This window comes from Physeter macrocephalus, chromosome 1 (genome assembly GCF_002837175.3).
Source record: "Physeter macrocephalus isolate SW-GA chromosome 1, ASM283717v5, whole genome shotgun sequence".
Taxonomy (NCBI): domain Eukaryota; kingdom Metazoa; phylum Chordata; class Mammalia; order Artiodactyla; family Physeteridae; genus Physeter; species Physeter macrocephalus.
The window spans coordinates 24,822,336-24,842,437 of NC_041214.2; the positions used below are offsets into that span (position 1 = coordinate 24,822,336).

The following is a 20,102-nucleotide window of genomic DNA, read 5'->3' on the forward strand; positions in this document are numbered from 1 at the left end:
GAGAGGCCCGCGTAACCCCAAAAAAAAAAAAAAAAAAAAAAAGAATAAACTACAAAGCTATTGTAATCAAATTAATATGGTATTGGCCTAGGAATAGGGAGACCAGTGGAAAAGAATAGAGGATCTAGAAACAAGTCTCAGTATAAATGGGAATTTGAGGGGTGATATTTCAATTCAGTGGGAAAAGGATTGTGTATTTAACAAATGATATTTGTAAAATTGGCTGGCTATCCATTTAGAAGACATTAAAATTGGATACTTACCTACCATTTGCAAAAATATACCTAGAAGAATTAAAATGTAAATGAAAAAATGAAGTAAAAGAACTCCTGCAATAAAATCTATACATTTATATTTGCAGATTATAGATAAGGAAATTCTTCTTAACAAAGAATGGAAACCTGGAATCTACAAATAAAGAATAGACATACTTGACTATATAAAATTGTTTTAAAACAATTTTTAAATTGCTTAAATTGTTGGGGAAAAACATTTAAATATAGAGGGCAGAGTATTATTGTCTCTAATATACAAAGACACTTAAAAAGGACAATCTGGCAATAAATAACAGAAAAATGGACAAAAACAATAAAGAGACAATTCATAGAAGTGCAAATCCTCTTGGGCCTCAAATGTGAAAAGTTATTCAAACTCATCAGAAACCATAGAAATGTAAAATAAAGTAACAGCATATCATTTTACCCCTAGCAGTTTGGCAACAACTGTAACACCAAGTAACAGTCATTGCTGTCAGGGAGGCAGGGAAAAGTGGACTCTTACACATTTCTAGTGGAAATTTAAACCATCAACAGACTTTTGGAAATCAATTTTGCAACAGCTATTAGAATTTAAAATACATAGCCCCTTCTCCCAGCGATCTGACTCCTGGGAAGTTGTCCCACACAAGTAAAAAGACTGGTTCTTAAGGATATATGGACAGGGATGTTTATTGCAACATCTTTTTAAGTGGAGGGGAAAAAAAAAAAGAAGCAGAGTTAATCCTATCCATACGGGAATTGTTGGATAGGTTGCAGGACATCTACACGATGTCATGTAGCCATTAAAAAAGAAAATTAGCGCTCTTCCAGCTAACTTGAAAGCTTTCGAGGAGGCACTGTTGACTATGTAAAGCAAAATGCAGAAGAGTATATATATGATTCAAATTTTTTAAAAACAACAATCATTCCCATGTATTTATGTATATAAATGTATTTATGTACATAATGTACATACATAAATACATGGGAATGCCTGTATTTGTATTTACATATACATATATATGTATAAAGCAGGACTCATGGGGTATAACTGTAGAAACTGCTTTTTTTCTCCCATTGCTCTTTTAAAAGTATTCTTTTAAAAGACTACTCCTTTCCCACGTGGATGAAAACTTTTGGTCATTAAGTTGCAATCAGAGTCTCAATTCAGCAATGAATATGTCCAATATCATGTAATATTGCATGTTTTCAATTTAATTTAAGACTTTGCCCCACATCTCCCAGCCCGTTGAAGGCAGGTTGGTTGCGGTCTTCTTTCTCACATGCCTCATCTACCCCTTGCTAGATGCAGTTCCTGATGGGGGCAGAGATGAAGTAAGGAAATTTTTTATTTGATTAACAGTAAGCCACCATTAGAGCAGCTGGACAGCCACATCCCATTAGATTTCTCAGGCGAGAGTCAACCAATATTCCACTGTATTCCCCAACTCCAGGGGTCACATCTTAAGCTGTCTGACGGTCTAGGCAAAGATCCTTTTCATAGGCTTGAGATGAGGTCAAACACCCACAACCCTCCCCACGTGGGAGTGTGAGCTTCACAATTCACAAGCAGCAGAACACCTTTCACAAATCCTAACCTGCTATAGGCTAGAGTCTAGAGACCCTTTCACATTCTTAAGGTAGGTGAGAGGTTTAAAGGAATCATGTAACTGGTTTTTGGATAAGTACTTTAAAATTGTGCATCTCACTGTGGAAAATGTTATCTTTTTTCTTTTCTCCTCAGTTTAAACTTCTGATTTAATATGTTACAAATGTGTGTGTATGTGATTAATATAAAGAGAATTTTCGTATGAAGAGACATTGGTGGGACATGTACTAGATTGTAAAGCTGGGTTACTTTGGAAGGAAAAGAAGAGATGGGGAAAAGGGAGACGTCAAAAAGGAAAAGGAAAAAAAAGACTTAAAACAAAGCAAACAAAAAGTATATAAATATAATGTGATATTTACATATTTATGCATTTATATGGAAGCACATCTATGTATGCAAAAAAGAAGACTTCAAAATTTCATAGAAATGGGAAAATTGATGAATTTTTTAACGTCATGTTATTAAACCACTATAAAGTGTAATTAGAAGATCTTAAAAGAAAATCTTCAAACTCGATACGATATTATGCATACTGTGAAGTAAAAAAAAAAAAATTCAACGACTTTGCATATTACATGTAAGTCACACATCTTGACTTGATCTGGCAGCTAAAGTGTGCTAAGAATCCCAAGTGCTTGATGAAGCCCTGGACCCTGGGTGTTGCCTTTCATAAGGAGACTACTGGCTCATGTTAATTGAATTTACAATATTCACTCTGGCATTATCCTGTCTGGAGCCCAAATTAAATGCATGGATAATTGATTTATTGCAATTAGAAGCCAAGAGGAATATAGATACAAAGTCTAAGTCTCTGCTTTGCTAATACTGAGCCCAACCAGCTTCTTGACAAGTGGTGTAGCACCATGTTATTTTTGTAACTAGGCATTGGGAGATCTAAGGTCTAGTTCAGTTCCTGCTACTAACTCACAGGGCAAATTCGGGTGGCCACTTAACCTTTCTAGGCTTAGTTTCCTCATATTCCTAGAGGAATTAGATGGTTGCTGAGGTCGCTCACTTCCTGTTCTCCAATTAGTGATTCTCCAACGTGAGCGTATGTAAATCTCATTTGGAGAGTTTGTTAGAATGCAGATTACTGGGCTCTGCTTCCAGAGATTCTGGTTCAGTAAGTCCAGGTGGAGTCCAGAACTTCAATTCTGACAAACGTCCAACTGACGCCGATGATGCTAGTCCAGAAAGAAGCCTGATGAATATAAGAACTTATGAGTGAAATATTTGCAATCCTGAGCAAACATGGTGAATCATAGAGAGTGAAGTAGGCTCAGTACTGATGGTTTTGGTTGAGGTAAATATCAGTTTACGCACTTATAGGATATGTGTGCAATTCCAAGGGTGGCAAAAACGAACTTTTTAGGATAATTGTAGTAAAGATAAATTCTCACCACCGTATGTGTTCCCTCCTCAGAGAATGTGAACTGTAAATGTCCTAGTTCCCAGGAGATTGCAGAAGTATAGAAAGTGCTGCTAGAAAACCTCGGAGACTTCCACCTCTGGGAGGTGGTGACCTCCCTCCTGAGACACACCTGACTGTCTCCTGGCAGGGCAGCCCTCCATTGCCCAGCTTTCCCAGCATGTGCTACCTAAAATCACAGCTAGGTGTCACTCTAATTCTGGGGCTAGCTGGTCTCAAGTGGAAAGCTAGAGTGAGCCAGGGCACTGGGGAATACATTACCAGCTCCTATGTTTGTGGGTTAAAGCATTTAAGAGATCGCCTAGGAAATTCTCCACATAAAAGGATCACAGTTAGGGATGAATCATAAACTTTCAATCCCAAGAGGAATTGCCACTAAAAATAAAATAGGTGTGTGATGGTATAGGAGAGTTACCTAAAAATGAGGTCAGGATGGGGCCTTCCAGTGGCCAAATTATCCTGGATATTGAAAGTATATGTTCATTAAGGCAAGATTAGTGTCATGGGTGAATGGAGCACCACATTTTAGTGATTTAACTTCTCTGAACTTCATTTTCCATGTACTTAAAATAGATAACTGTAAAAACAAAACAAAACATCAAGTACCTTCAATTTCTTCACAGAATTCTTGTGAGATCAAAAGAAATGTTATTTGTAAATTGCTAGGTATTATTATTAAACAAACTTTTACTAACAATGAGTTGTTCTAAGTCACTTTATTGACTTTTTAGATGACACTGTCAAAACATATGTTTATAATTGAACATGAAATTGCCAAATATCCACTCTTTTCTTAAGTAACCGTGATAAAACAGTTGTTGTCTCATGATATTTCATTACTTCTCCATCCACTTTCAAGGTAAATCCCAAATGTAAAAGGATTAAAACGAAACAACAATTAAATTGTATATATCTTTGTGTGGATTCTCTACTTTTTTTGTAGCATCCAGTGTACATTATTTATTTATTTATTTTTATTGAAGTAGAGTTGATTTACCATGTTGTGGTAATTACTGCTGTACAGCAAAGGGATTCAGTTATACATATATATACATTCTTTTTTGATACTGCTTTCCATTATGGTTTATCATAGGATATTGAGTATAGTTCTCTGTGCTATACAGTAGGACCTTGTTGTTCATCCATTCTATAATTAAAAGCTTACATCTGCTAACCCCAGCCTTCCACTCCATCCCTCCCCCAAACCTCTCCTCCTTGGCAACCACCAGTCTGTTCTCTCTGTTTGTGATTCTGTTTCTGTTTCATGGATAGGTTCATTTGTGTCATATTTTAGATTCCACATATAAGTGATATCATATGGTATTTGTCTTTCTCTTTCTGACATACTTCACTTAGTATGATAATCTCCAGGTCCTTCTTTGTTGCTGCAAATGGCATTATTTCATTCTTTTTTTAATGGCTGAGTACTATTCCATTGTCTATATGTACCACATCTTCTTTATCCATTCATCTGTTGAAGGACATTTAGGTTGTTTCCATGTCTTGGCTACTGTGAATAGTGCTGCTATGAACATAGGGTTGCATGTATCTTTTTGAATTATAGTTTTGTCTGGATATATACCCAGGAGTGGGATTGCTGGATCATATGGTAATTCTATTTTCAGTTTTCTGAGGAACCTCCTGTTTTCCACAGTGGCTGCACCGACTTACATTCCCACCAACAGTGTAGGAGGGTTCCCTTTTCTTCACACCCTCTCCAGCATTTATAGTTTGTAGACTTTTTGATGGTAGCGATTCTGACTGGTATGAAGTGGTACCTCATTGTAGTTTGGATTTGCATTTCTCTAATAATTAGCAATGTTGAGCATCTTTTCATGTGCCTGTTGGTCATCTGTATTTCTTCTTTGGAGAAATGTCTGTTTAGGTTTTCTGCCCATTTTGGGATTGGGTTGTTTGTTTTTTCGTTGTTGAGTTGTATGAGCTGTTTGTATATTTTGGAAATTAAGCCCTTGTCGGTCCCATCATTTGCAAATATTTTCTCCCATTCTGCAGATTGTCTTTTCATTTGGTTGATGGTTTCCCAGTGTACGTTATTTAAATATTTAAAATTCAGAGTAGTTTCCCTGTGCTTCCAGATGCTGCTCCTGGAGTCATATCAGGCATTGCAAAATGTAGCAGAAAGGCTTGAATACCAGCCTCTGTTTTGGATTATATAGATCATGGAATAATTAAGAATGAGTGCTCTAGCCTTTTATTCCCTGCTCACCCATCCCTCCTCACCCCATTCTAATACTACCACAAATTATAAAGCCAAATTCAGATCTGTGTTTGGGTTGGCACTTCACTGCTCTTTCAGACGAGTTCGACTTCTCTAATTAAAGGCTCCTTTTCTTCATAATTTGACTGCCAGTCCACACCTTGAGTCACTGACTATAGCTTATCCCACGTAATGTGTGTCTACAATCACCACTGACCAAAGCCACCCTCTGAGTGCATGGGCACAAAATATGACTTCTCATCCTGCAGGGCGCCCAAGGGTAGGGTTTTACCTGTAACAAATTCTCCAACTTGGCACAATGATTATTATTGTCTCCTCAGCATAATCAGATGGAAGCACTGGACAAATGAACAGCATTGGGTTTTCATCTTTTCTATTATTAACACTTTGAGGAAATAAGAGTCTTCCAAAATGAAAGGTGTTTTTATACACCATACTTGCAAGTCACTATTTTCATTTAACATTTAAGTTGTAAGGGGAGAAAAGCCACCTTTATCCTTTAAAGTTTGCTGCAGTGTAACTATTCCAGAGGCACATGAACTATCTTACCTTTCATCGTGTTGATAATCCGAAGAAGACCCTTTCTATTTGGGGTTCCTATGGTTACGGCTGCACGGGTGATGTGCGAGCTACACTGCTGTTTTGATAAAAATAGGTATTAACTACCAGTCACAGTACCTCTCATTTCACAGTAGTTCTTGCAGAAGAACAGCATATTTTTTTAACAAAGGAGGAAAAGAAAGAAAAAAAGCCTCTCCAAAGAAGCACGAAGGAACATCTGCATAAATAATGGTGATTGGTCATGTGTATAAAAATATTTTTAATTCAATTATTTTTAATTCAACAAGGCATTTTGCTGAATCCTTCTCTGTTATTTGCACCAAGCTTAGCCTTGAGGAAGATGGCTGATTAATAGACCCAAGAATCTATAATTAAAAGCAGAACTGTTATTTTTGGAGCAAAGCCTCTCCAGTAGGGGTGACTTCATTGGGCTGTCTCTCATATTTTTTTATTTGTCATTGAACTCTCTGGTTAGAATTTTGATTTTTTAAAAAATTAATTAATTTATTTTTTTTTGGCTGCATTGGGTCTTCATTGCCGCGCGTGGGCTTTCTCTAGTTGCAGGGAGCGGGGGCTACTCTTCGTTGCGGTGCGCGGGCTTCTCATTGCGGTGGCTTCTCTTGTTGTGGAGCACGGACTCTAGGCACACGGGCTTCAGTAGTTGTGGCACGCAGGCTCAGTAGCTGTGGGCACAGGCTCAGTAGTTGTGGCTCGCAGGCTCTGGAGCACAGGCTCAATAGTTGTGGAGCACAGGTTTAGTTGCTCCGTGGCATGTGGGGTCCTCCTGGACCAGGGCTTGAACCCGTGTCCCCTGCATTTGCAGGGGGAATCTTAACCACTGTGCCACCAGGGAAGCCCTGATTATTTTTTAATATGGGAGGAATGATTATTAACATTGTCATAATCAGAAGACTTTTCATTGTTTAGTTCTGTTTTTCTTAGGTCCCTTTGATCACACACTCTCTTCACTATTGTTTTGCAATATTTAATTGTGGTCCTCATTCATTTCTTTTGTTTGTATTATAGCTTCTTTTTTTACAGTCATATATATTGTTCTTTTTCTTCTTTGGTCCTCTCTGCCTCTGCATTTCAGAGTTTCAGAATACACCAAGTTTGTGGTTTCTCAACACTGGTGTTAGCGGCATTCTACAGGAATTCAAGAGAAAACTGAATAACTTTCTATCTGCAGACAAAAAAAAATAAGATGTAATTTACAAAGCAGTCTCTTCAGCACCAGGGCTGGGTTTGAGAACAAAGACAACATTCATTTAATATCTGCTAAGCAGCATAGGAAGAGATTGAGATGGTTTTATTCCTGTATTCCAAAAAAAAAAAAAAAAATGCTCACATACAATGTAAGGTTATGTCCCTAAATCATTTGCCTAGTTATCTGTAGAGAAACTTGGGTGACTCTACTTCTGTTGTTTAATATTTGGTAGAGAAGTACTGTATTAGTATTGCTGTGGAAGAAGGCAAGCAGTGAAGGATCATTTGGGGTCTTTTCATACGTTTTCATTGAATTCCAGGTAGAAAAAAATTACACCTCTGAGGAAGTCAGAGGATATTAGACCAGCGTACTTCACATAGAAGGCAGCAGGCTTCTAGAGACTGCAGACAGACCAGCCATTTTTACGAGGCAATCTGTGCTTCAAACCTGTACACAGTGTCATTTAATAGTATTCGGTTGCATTTTTTTGTGTCTGTCCAATTCCATGTTAAACCCACTGGGATAGCATCAGTTTAAAAGTCTCTACATAAACCCAGGTCTATAAAACACCATCATATAAAACCAGATTCTATTCTTGAGCTAATTTATCCAGAAATAAAAAGAACAGGTTGAATTTATATTGTGTATCTCTTTCAGTGAACTGAAATAGCTTCCACACGCAGTATTTCAATTACTTTCATGTAGTTTTCTTGGGTAGAGAGGATCCATTTCTTAGATGAAACAATTGAGGCACAGAGAAATGTTGGGTTTTTCTTAAGATTTTATAGTAAGTCAATGAAAAATTGACACAAAAGCCAGGACTTCTGTTTTCTTAGATGATTAGACTATGTTTTCTATAAGACACTAACATCTGTATGATCAAAATGTATTATTGACTTCAGCTAACGTGCAGCCAGCTCTAAAATCAGTAATGTCCTTATTCTAACCATCAAAGCATCTGTTAAGTCAAAATTTAGAACCCCAAGCCACCAATTGGTAGCAAACGAAAACCTCCATCTGAATTTTTCTACCTGGAGAGTATATAATTTAGTGATAACAACAATTAACTAAGTGTGTACACGTATATCGTATAATTTGATCATTACCACAGCCATTCAATTATCTCCATTTTAAGAAACTTAAGATTATAAATACTTAAGTGGTTTATTTAAGTCCACAAGGGTCATAAGTGGCAGAGATGGGAGACAAAGTGTATCCAACATTCTTTGTCCTACACCACTGTTATTTCTCAAAATATTATAGAACAGTGATGGGCCCATTAGGCTTAGCACAGAATGAAACCTAATAGTCAAGTTCTCACTCTATTGTTGATTTCATTTAACAAACATTTATTCAGCACCTGCTATGCACTAGGTACTATAGGAGTGACTGAGGGAGGGAGAGAGAAGCAAAATACTGATCCTGCCCTCAGGAAACTCCAGTTTAAAGGGGGATATAAATATAACAACTGGCAGTAAATTTAAAAGATAAGACAGAGGTAGTCAGGCAGCTTTGTGAGCTCGGAGGAAGGGCCCCATGAACTCTTGTATCACTCTGGTGGGAAGAGGGTCCTGGGAAGGCATAGGACCTCCTTCAAGACAGTATTTTGCTTGATTGAAGAAGACAACATGTCAGTTGGAGGAACCACAAACCATGTTTCTCTCCTATAAGACGTGGCCGTATGAGTAGGGTTTTTTTTTAAATTCCCATTCAGGCCACAGATGGCATGACCTGCTCAATATTAGCAAGGTCTTCCTAGGCTCAGACTCCCTTTGGGGGTGCCTGGCTTGATAATTCTGGGGGCCAGGGTCAAATCGAGAGCACACACTCTTGCTATTATAACAGCTCTCTCCTCACTTATGCAGAAGAGTCAAGCTCATGATCATTTGTCTTTGACACTATTATGCACCTGTTGCTCTGCAACCCCTGATCTCAGTTCCCACCCAGCCTCCATCAGCATAATTAGGAAAAGATGCACTCTCCACACCCAGAGTCTACAGTTTGGAGTTTAGGTCTGAGAGCCATAGCATTTTAGTTTTGGAAGGACCTTAAAGACAAGCTCTCTCGGGCTTCCCTGGTGGCGCAGTGGTTGAGAGTCCGCCTGCCGATGCAGGGGACACGGGTTCGCGCCCCGGTCCGGGAGGATCCCACGTGCCGCGGAGCGGCTGGGCCCGTGAGCCATGGCCGCTGAGCCTGCGCGTCCGGGGCCTGTGCTCCGCAAAAAAAAAAAAAAGACAAGCTCTCTCAATCTCATTTTTAGACGGGGACCTTGAGACTCAGAAAGAGAAAGTAAATGTACGTTGGGTAGGAGTAGGTGTTCTTTCCCAATGAAGAAATTCAAGGGGTAATTTGTGAGAAATGGAGGGAGGCAGAGAAGAGTTTTCATCCCTTCTCTGCTTGATAATATCTATTTACCTCTCTTGAAGGCATTTTTGAGTATCAAAGGGGAAACACACAAGTAGAAGGTGTCATTCCATTTTATAATGGACAAACCCTCTGATGGTTTTGATGACATGAATAATAGCATCAATGGTAACCACTATTAACTGAAATACAATATGCCAGACACTTTACATAAATTATCCCACTTAATCCTTCTCCAAAAACCTACGAGGGAGGGAATATTTTTATCTCTCTTTTGCCAGTGAAGCTTACTGAAAGCTTAGTGAGGTGAAGTAACTGGCTCAGGATCACCAAGTTCATTTGCATTGCAGCTGGGATCCGAACACAGGTTGGTTTGACGTCAGAGTCAAGTTCCCAACCATTCTGTCTACCTCAGAACAGAGTTGTGAATAGCAAGGTCTTGGCACAAAGGTCTTGCTTCAGAAATTGGAAGCCTAGTTATGGAAGAGAACAGAATTAGAGAAGATAGTGGGTGACAACCAACTATATAAATGCCCGGGATATTGAGAGTAGATAAAGCAAGACTCCAGGTGTTCTGAGGATGGGATTTCAAGAACACACTGAAAAACCATTTGAAGCAATCCAAAAGCTCCGTGGACAGCTGGGAAACAGCTGTGGCTGACAGACCTCTCTGGCTCGCTGCTTTGGGGAACAGAATGGCTCTGTTTACATGAAAGCAGTTCATTCTCAGCAGTGCTCAAAGACAGACCTGCAGAACAGAAGTTTTGAAAGTCAGTGCCTAGCCCACACTTTCCATTTATGTATTAAAGAAGATATTGCATATGGGGGCAAATTGGATTCAGAAGTTTCTTGGAGAGTGTTTCCTTGGACAAGGGCACCCTCTGGCTCCCTTTAGGGTGTGGCTTGGCTGACTGAGGTCAAAACCATGGGGCAATGAGGCAGCTACTGAGCCACACTGAAGGCAGCACTCACTCTCAGAGTCACGTAAATGCAGCGTCAGCACTTGCACAACCTGAAAGTGAGTGCCTCCTGAAGGGTGAGATGCCTAAGGAGCCAGGAGAGCACCCCAAGTAGCAGCCTGGGTTGAGTCTCCTTGCTCTACAAAGCCTCTCAGAGGCCCCTGGGGTTAGGATTCCTTGAAAAGTGGCTTCCCTCCTTCTAGAACACGGCCAAGAAAGGACAGGGACTGACCTTTTACCTGGGTACTATAAAAAAACACATTGTGGTGTTCAGTGTATTATTTTGAACTGAAACAAAAACAGCTTTTTATAACAAGTGCTATCAGGTCAGTGAGTGGGCAAAGAAGTCATCGACCACAATGGGAGGACACAAGAGAGGCAGGAGCCGGTCTGATCTTCAAGGAGTTAGCCACATGGCGCCTGACCTTCAAGTTTCATTCATTTGTTCACTCATTAGGTCAACAGAATTAATTGCCTGCTGCTTGCCAAAACTATCAAAGGCAGCAACAAATATATAGATGAATAACCGATACCAGTGATGACCAACTTTTTATCCAAGGGGACCAATTTAAAGAAAAGTAAAAATGCTTGCAGGCTGGTTTTTTTTTTTTTTTTTTTTTTTTTGCGGTATGCGGACCTCTCACTGTCGCGGCCTCTCCCGTTGCGGAGCACAGGCTCCGGACGCGCAGGCTCAGCGGCCATGGCTCACGGGCCCAGCCGCTCCGCGGCACGTGGGATCTTCCCGGACCGGGGCACGAACCCGCGTCCCCTGCATCGGCAGGCGGATTCTCAACCACTGCGCCACCAGGGAGGTCCCAGGCTGTTTTGGGGGAGGTGTTTTTGTTTGTTTGTTTGTTTTTTAATACTGCTTTCACATAAGAAAAAGCATTTATCTGCACCTGAACTTCTGCCTGCTTATATTATTTTCCAATCCAGAAAGGATTACTGTAGAGGGCTAAAATTTCAGATGTGACAAAGCTAGTTCACACTGCAGTATCTGATGTAATATAGCACCTCTGGAACTGGTTTCTTTTTCTTTCCTTGACTGACCTTGTAAACCACTGAACTGCAAAGTGTGGCTTGTCTCTTGAAATTATATCCTATAATGCCAGAGATTTTCCCACTGTAAATAAGATAAGTCACATTTTTTAACACAAACAAAAAGTTTCTGGGTAGGTGATGATGCCATTCCTTGAGATTGGTAGTTCAAGAGCAAAAGCAGATGATTAACAAAGTCTGGTTAGGGGATAGGGAATCTACAGCACATCCATACCCAGTGCCAGGCACACAGTGATGCTTAACAAATATTTGTTCCAGTAGAAGAACTCCAGGTGGAGTTGTGTTGGCAGTGACTAGATACGGGAGTCTGTAGGTGAGGGAGAGGAAGAGATGGGCTGGAGATTGAGATTACTTAGTGTGGATGAGATTGCTCAGGGAGAGTCGGTAGAGTAAGAAGGGAACCGAGGAGGAGTTCCTGGGCAGCATCTGCTTGAGTTTACACAGGAGAGAGAGAAAAAGGTTTGAGTTTACACAGGAGAGAGAGAAAAAGAGACGAGGGGTTGAAGGGAAATTAGGTGAAGCTTGTATCCCCAACACAAAGGAGAGCACTTGGAGAGACAAGAAGTGTCCACAGTGTCATGTCACATAGAGGGCTCAACAGTCTGGAAGCCCAGGGAGGAAGTTCTGAGAGAAAGGGAGGAGGTGAGGGGTCCTCACATATGGCATCCTGGGCTGTGGGAAGAGACTCCGAGTTCCATGCTGTATCTCCTTATTAAGTGTGGCCAGTTTTTAAGATGGTTTTTACCTTTCTTATTCTAAAAATAGTACATGCTTATTGTAAAAAAATTTATAAAATACAAAACAAAGTTCAAAAAAGAAAAAGAAAAATGGCCACAAAAATGAAAAATAAAAATAATAATGCATGCTTATTTTAAAAAATTTATAAAATACAAAACAAAGTTCAAAGAAGAAAAATAAAACTTATCCTGAGAGCTGCTTTATGACTTTTGGCTTGCTCGCTTTAGACTTGGCGTACCCAGTTGTGCTAACTTTCCACCCTGGTTTGGAAGTCATCATTGCCACTTCAGCACCAATTCTTCACAGTGTAGGTCATATAAAATAAACTCCGGAAAATAAAGTGATCTGATGAGCTATAAAGTTACACATTCTGAGTAAATGAGTGATCTGTTGTGTGTGATGATCATACCAAGGGTGACTCATACGGGTAATTAATTAGCGCAGAGGGCCCCATACGCACAAATATTCTCAAACCCACAGCCTTCTCATCGGTCCAGGTTTTCCCTTGCTAAGCATGAGCTAAAAGATTTCTCTAAGTGACTTCTTTTCTACCCATGGTGGGGTAGGGGCAGGGAGGACTGAAGGGCCATTCTAGCTACATCCCCACTCAGTAACTCATATATTGAAAAGTCAAATGCCTGGAAGTTTAGCCATTTTGTAGTTCCTGTGGTGAGAGGGTAGCAGAGTGTATTCGTTTGCTAGGGCTGCTATAACAAATTACCAGAAATGTTGCAGCTTAAGACAACACAAATTTATTATTTTACAGTTCTATAGGTCAGTAGCCCAGGTTGGCTCAACTGGGGTCTCTACTCCAGGTTTCACAAGGCCAAAATCAAGGTGTTGGCTAGTTGGGCTCTTACGGGGAAGCTCTAGGAAGAATCCTCTCCCAGGGTCATTCTGTTTGTTGGCAGAATCCAGTTCCTTGCAGTTATAAGGACTGAGGTTCCTGTTTCCTTGCTGGCTGAAAGCTGGGAATACCTTGGCTTCTAGAGATCTCCCTCTGGCCCTTGCAAGTGAATCCCTACATCTCAGAGTTAGCAATGGAGTGTTGAATCCTTCTCACACTTGAAATCTTCCTGACTCCCTCTTTTTTTCAGTCTCTCTTCTGCCTTGCCTTCAACTGCATCTCTGACCAGGCAAAGAAATGTCTCTGCTTTTAAGAGCCTGTGTGATTAGGTTGGACCCACCCGAATAATCCAACATAATCTGCCCATTTTAAGGGAAACTTAATTACATCTGCAAAGTCCCTTTTGCCATGTAAGGTTATATATGCACAGGTTCCAGGGGTTAGTGCATGGACATCTTTGGGGTGGGGGCAGGCATCATCCAGGCTACCTCACAGAGTGATGACATGAATGATTGGACACATGGTAGGATCCCTCTCCTGCTGTCCCTTTTCCCCTCTCTCTCACACAGGCCCAGTGTGGACTCTTCTCAATATTACTCTTGTTCACCCTTAGCAGCTTGTCTAAACTGCTTAGAAAGCAGGAATATGCACCCTCTACTTTGAAACCTTTCTGTAATGTCCCTCAGGGTCTTGGTCCACAGGTTGGGCAATGATGGTGTAAGATACCTACTTGTTTCATATCTTTGTGTAGCAAGAAAAAAATTTATTTCTGAAACCCACTTTTATTATGATTACGACTAACACTACCATAATTTTTCCTACAATTGTTACATTTAATGGGTCACAGTGATATTTTTACCTTCCATTGATGACCCATCCAAGCTTTGTCTGCTTTATGGCTCCACTGAGCTTTTCTCTGAATTTATTTCATGACTTGTAGGCAGACCCTTGCCTACTGTGTTCATTATTAAAATGGCAAAATGCTTGTCGTAATCCTGATGGGAGACCGCTTGTTGAGGACAGGGTGAGTCATCTTCACTCAGATATTGAGCATAGTGCAAAGATTCCCCATTAAACTGCACCATGGCTCATTAAACCCCATTGGTGAGAAAACTGGGTCTTATTTTAAATGTTTATGTTCTGTGCTAATGTTAAATTTAGTATATTTCTGTTGCAGGTACCTTTGGGAAAAATTTTAAAGCACCAGCTAAAGTGCCAACATTTCACCCCATAAGTTCCCAAATACGGAATCTGGGAAACATCCCCCTGACCTCTGTATTTATTCTCAGGTTTCTCCCTTCCTAATCTTTAAATATCTTTTTTTTCTTAATACCAAACCTTGTGATCTTCTGATTACCTTTTTATATTCTCAGTAACTGCTAAGGACTGTACTCCTGGTTTTAAAGCAAAAGAGGAAGTAGATTATTCTGGAACAACATTCAGCCATGTTTGAAGTCAAGGAAAGGATGTATGATTGTCAGTGTTTTTATTATTCATATATTGAAGAAATAATCTCTGTCCACAAAGCGCTTACATTCCAAAAACAGACTTAAACAAACAAACACTCATGACAGAACTGTGATTCCAGAAATGTGCCAGTGGAATTAATATGAAAAGAATAATTTTCCTCATGTGGGAGTTTTAGAAATCCTCTACATATATGCCAGAAGAATCAGCTGGTTATAGTGTGGCAAAAGATATTAAGATCTAGGAAGGCTTTCTCAACAGGAATCCAACAAGAGAGTTAAATTCTACAGAAAATGATTTGAGCAACTATTTTCTCATTTCTCTCAAAGATGATGCTTAGCCAGTATCATTCTGGCTGCATAGGATGTAAATTAATTCATTACATACAACAAATGCCTTTGGACAATGGTTCTCAAGCTTTTTGGTGTCACAACCACTTTACAATTCTTCAAAATTAGGAAAGACCTCAAGGAGCTTTTTGTTTATGGGTGCTACATCTATCAGTTCTTACCATGTTAGAACTTTAAATTTTTTAACATATTTTCATTGATCTATTTAAAATAGCCATCATAAACCATTTATAAGCTAAATGACATTTTTATAAAAATAAATTTATTTCCAAAACAAAAAAATTTACTGAGAAGAGTCACATTGTTTTACATCTTTTCAAATCTCCTTAATGTGTGGTGTAGTAGAAGACAGCTGGATTCTCACATCTGTTTCTGCATTCAGTTGCACTCGCAAACATCATATAACTTCTGGAAAATTCCACTGTACACAGATGACATAATAAGAAGGAAAAACTCAAGTGACATTGTCATATTATTCTGAAAATAGTTTTGACCTTGGGGATCTTCCTGGATAGGTCTCAGGAACTCCCAAAGGACCCTGGTCCTTTCCAAAGGACCTTTGAAACCATTGCCTTGGGGCATTAGGGCTTGTTTCTCCCAAGGATCCCTGGTGAAGAGGGCTGCAATAGTGTGCTTGCATATGGTATTTTCTCCACTACTAACTCAGTACCAAAATAACATCTCATATTGATGGCCAAAATAAAATTGCAGCGTTTTAGGGTTAAATCATCCATGATGATTTGTGTAACTTCTGATTTAGAATAACCTCAAAGAAGTAAATCTGGTGGTTAGCTTTCTAGATCTGGCATAGTTTCTCTGACTTATTTCAGAAGGATTAGGTTTTCTAGTTGTAATTCTAGGATATGATTAGCAAAGCTTGACTGGCAAAACCAGTACATGCACTGATTCTGCTGCCAAGGCTTCACTGAGAAGGTTTAGGCTCAAAATAATTCCAGTATCCGAGCCTGTACTAGGATACCTCAACTTTTTTGGAAGCCTTTCCTTGAAATCTCACTCTGTATAATATTTCAGAAAAGTGGGAAGAGTTACAGGAGAATTTCTTCTGTAGGAATTACATGAGTAAAAAAAAAATCCCACATTTCCCCAATAATCACTTGTGGAAATGCAAAAATGCTACCTTATTTATGAGACTACCAGGGTTCTCCACCTGTCAGGCCTGACATGGTTCAGCTGCACAAGCCAGAGACATTTTTGATTCTCCATGTGTCAGGGACAAGTGTCATACATACTGATTTGCACAGAAAACCACAGAGAGCACGCTCCAGGGAAAGCCAGCATTTTGACAAGGCTCAGTGATGACTTAGAGCAACAGGGGTAGAAACTATTGTGTGATGTTGTCCATAGACACATATCATTTGACATTTAAGTTCCTTGTAAAACACCAAGAAAATATAGGTCAGAGAGCTGCTAATGGAGATTCTAGGGAAGGGACTGTCACTAAATCACCCTGAAGACTTAAAAGTGACTGAAAGAGCATTAGGAAAGAGGTCAGTTCAAAAGCTAGCAGTAAAAAAAAAAAAAAAAAAAAAAAAAAGCAAAACATCATTTAAGAGTCAACACATTGAGGTACTGATGGACTGATGGGGTCAGCCAGTCATTATCTGAATTTTTATCTCCAGGTATGGTTATTACATTTGAGATGAGAAAATATTAGTTTCAATGCTTTAAAGGGGTTCCCCTCTTTTTCCTCTCTCTTCAACTTCTCTTTCCGCTTATTCTGTTCAATCTGTAATTTAGAAATTGAAGAGAAAGCCTCTCTTGGCTTTCTGCTCCATAGGCTTCCCTTTATCACCAGCTTCTCAGAAGTGCCATCCACACCACTGCCTCATTCATTCCCCCAAGACCCCTCGCTGTTTGATTTCTGAAACTATTTTCTCAGGTATCTCCAGTGAGTCAGTGGCATTTCTCATCCATCCACTGCTCTTACCTGGGGGTAGTTGTGTGTGTGTGTGTGTGTGTGTGTGTTTGAGCATAAAGTTATGTATGCTTGCATTCTTTACTACCAATTTGGGAGACAAAGCGGATATTTCTCCAGCTAAAAAGTCAAGTAGAAAGAGGATGTGTTGGGGAGGGGCCCAGAGCCCCAAGCGGCGCTTTCAACCCACCACTAAGCGATGGGTACAACTACAGCATGACAAAGGCAAATATGACTGAATCCCCTGATAAAATCAGAGGCTTAAGAAATTGGATTGTGTCTTCTCCCCTTCTTATCCACATGGGATCTAGAATGTTCTCCTCATACTGTCACAAGAAGGCTCATCTAACTATGCATTGCTTTTCAGCCCAGCCTCCGACCTAGGTTGTCCTTACAAACCCAGCAACGCGTGGGCAGAGCTTGTGTGAGCATGTCCACAGCTGTTCCAAGAGATTCTCTCCTGGGAAGGTGCCACAGAGTCTTGGACATTGTGTGTGAGATTGAGCCCTGCCAGCGAGCTAATTAAATGTGTTTTTTAAAAGCTCTAAGCTTAGCAGTGAGAGTGGGCGGCTAATTTCCTGACTCACCTATTCAACTCATTTGTGGTCCCAGCAAATACCCCCTCTTGTAGGACACACTGCCTGGCTCTATTTCCAAGCCGTTCCATTTCTTCACAGGGTAAATAGGAATGCACAAAGTAATAGCTTTCTCTCTTGTGTGGGAAGTGGAGTTCAGTTCTTTGTGCAAAAGGAATTGTGGGAATGTCAGAACAGTTTTGAACAAAACTGGATATTCATTTAAAAGCCTTTCCCTCCTAAGGCCCAGAGCTCTCACTGGAAAGGTGCAGAGTCCATCCCAGCCCAGGGTGGACTTCGTAACTGGGGATGTGGGGAAAGAAACCCCGGGCCTTATACCCCTATTCGTGAGCCTAGGAAACCTGTGTGTCTGGGAGTGCAGACAAGCTGCAGGTCATCTTCAAAGCTTGGAAAATCAACAATCACAATAAAACAACAGCCAATATTCAACAGAGCTTCCATGATAGAATTTTCTAATTTAAAAATTACTTTTATTCCACAAAATCCTAGCAAAAGGAAAATGTTGCTAATTCAAACCCCCAATGGAAGTCTCTTTGGTTTGATTAGATGCAGGGTCTTGACTATCTTAGCAGGAGACAGAGGTTACTTAGCAGAGGTAATTGTTAGCCCCTCCTACGACCGCCTGCAAAGGCTGAGGGTGGTGGCAAATGTGAACAGCTACATGCTAGTAGAGAGGACATCTCTGCCATTCTGCCTATCATGATTAAGGATCTACTCAGCTAGAATAATGAAATTGACTCTATGCCTAGTAAAATGGGAGCCAGCTAATTGTCATGCCAATTCATGACATTTTATATGTGTTGTCTCTTTACCTCAGAGCTAGTTGTTGAATTCAATACTCCCTTCCCTAGGATAATTTTTAGTAAATAAAACTCTATGCATGATGAATATGGTTTTCAGCCAACTTGTGTTCATGCTTAGGGTCAGGTTTGGCAAATATCCCACACGTATATTTCATGCTTCTTTTTCTCCACGTACCCCTTAGCTGTCAGTGTTCCCCAGGGATCTCTCGTGAACTCTCTTCTCTTTCTATATACTTTGCCCAGGCAATCTCAGCCACTCCTGTGGCTTTATGTTCCAGCTACATGCTTACAACACTTAAAATCTTTCTTCTGCTTTAACTCTGTCCAACTCAGCTTACAGCCTTTTATTTCCAGCTTTCTTATTGAAATTTCCATTGGAAATTCTACCTGGATATTTAAGTCAACATGTCAGAAAACAAACTTGCAAAATGCCCCTGTCTACAAACTAATTTCTTTTATGCAGCCCATCTAGCAGCTGCCCAGGGTGGAAACCAAGATCACTCCTTGCTGTCTCTCAAGCACCAAGACCCACCAGTTCTCCATCCCAAATATCTTGTGGGTATTGTCACCTCTGCTCTATCCTCCCTGACATTATCTTTTATTCATTCACTCGCTAAAGGCTTACTATATTCTAGCACCGTGCTAAGGGCTAGTGACACAGAGGGAAGATGAGAACCAACAAGTAGGTAAAGTACAAAGCACGGTGGTCATTGACCTATCAGAACCCAGGGTGGTGGATGTTCGGGGCAGAGCAGGATGTGCAACAGTTTAGGAGACTGAATCTCGGACTCTTCCTGTCTTGGTACAACTCATCTCTTGCCAGAACATTTGGGAAAGCTTCTAGCCACACGTCCATTCTGCCCTCTGCCCTGCTGCCTGAACTTAATTTCCAAAGTTTAAATCAGATTGTGTCACTGTCTGACTAAAACCCTTCCATTAGAGCAGGACAAGTGCCAAACTTCTTGATCTACTTACAAAACAGTCCAACTCAGCTTTTTCTCCCCCCAGCTCTCTTGTTTTTTTTTTTTTTTTTGGTACGCGGGCCTCTCACTGTTGTGGCCTCTCCCGCTGCGGAGCGCAGGCTCAGCGGCCACGGCTCACGGGCCCAGCCGCTCCGCGGCATGTGGGATCTTCCCGGACCGGGGCACGAACCCGCGTCCCCTGCATCGGCAGGCGGACTCCCAACCACTGCGCCACCAGGGAAGCCCCCAGCACTCTTTTATACAACACAGTTACTAACCTCACAGCCCATGAAATAGGAAAAGAAAGAGCAGAAATGAAAATGCCCACTCTGCCTTAAAAATTTACCATCAGTGACATTTTCAACCACCCCCTTTTCTTCTTTGGCAGTCAACTCCATGGATCGTTTTCCTAATGATTGCTGTTCACACTTTGCATGACTGTTTCAAGTATCAAGACACTGAATAGTTTTGGTGACCACAGCTAATCAGTGTGTGATTATTTACTGCCCTGGTGTACTCCCAAAGGCTCCATACAGATATGAGGTATATAGTAGCCATGCAGCAGGCTGCCAAAAATGAATTGTTAGGTCTTGCTTTTCGGAACATTGAGTCCATCTTTATAGATGAGTGTGATCTCAAGAGAATGAGAGCCAGGGGCTGACTACCTCTCCCTTCACAGGAATAAGTTGCTGCAACAACATTCGTTCATTCATTCACTT

At 40.5% G+C, this 20,102-nt stretch overlaps 1 protein-coding gene across 1 annotated transcript in view; it reads left to right on the plus strand.

Annotated features, from left to right (window-relative positions):
• The window catches only part of SLC9A9 (solute carrier family 9 member A9), a 563,642-nt gene that overhangs the window by 191,078 nt on the left and 352,462 nt on the right, over positions 1–20,102 (plus strand). The window lies entirely within an intron of this gene.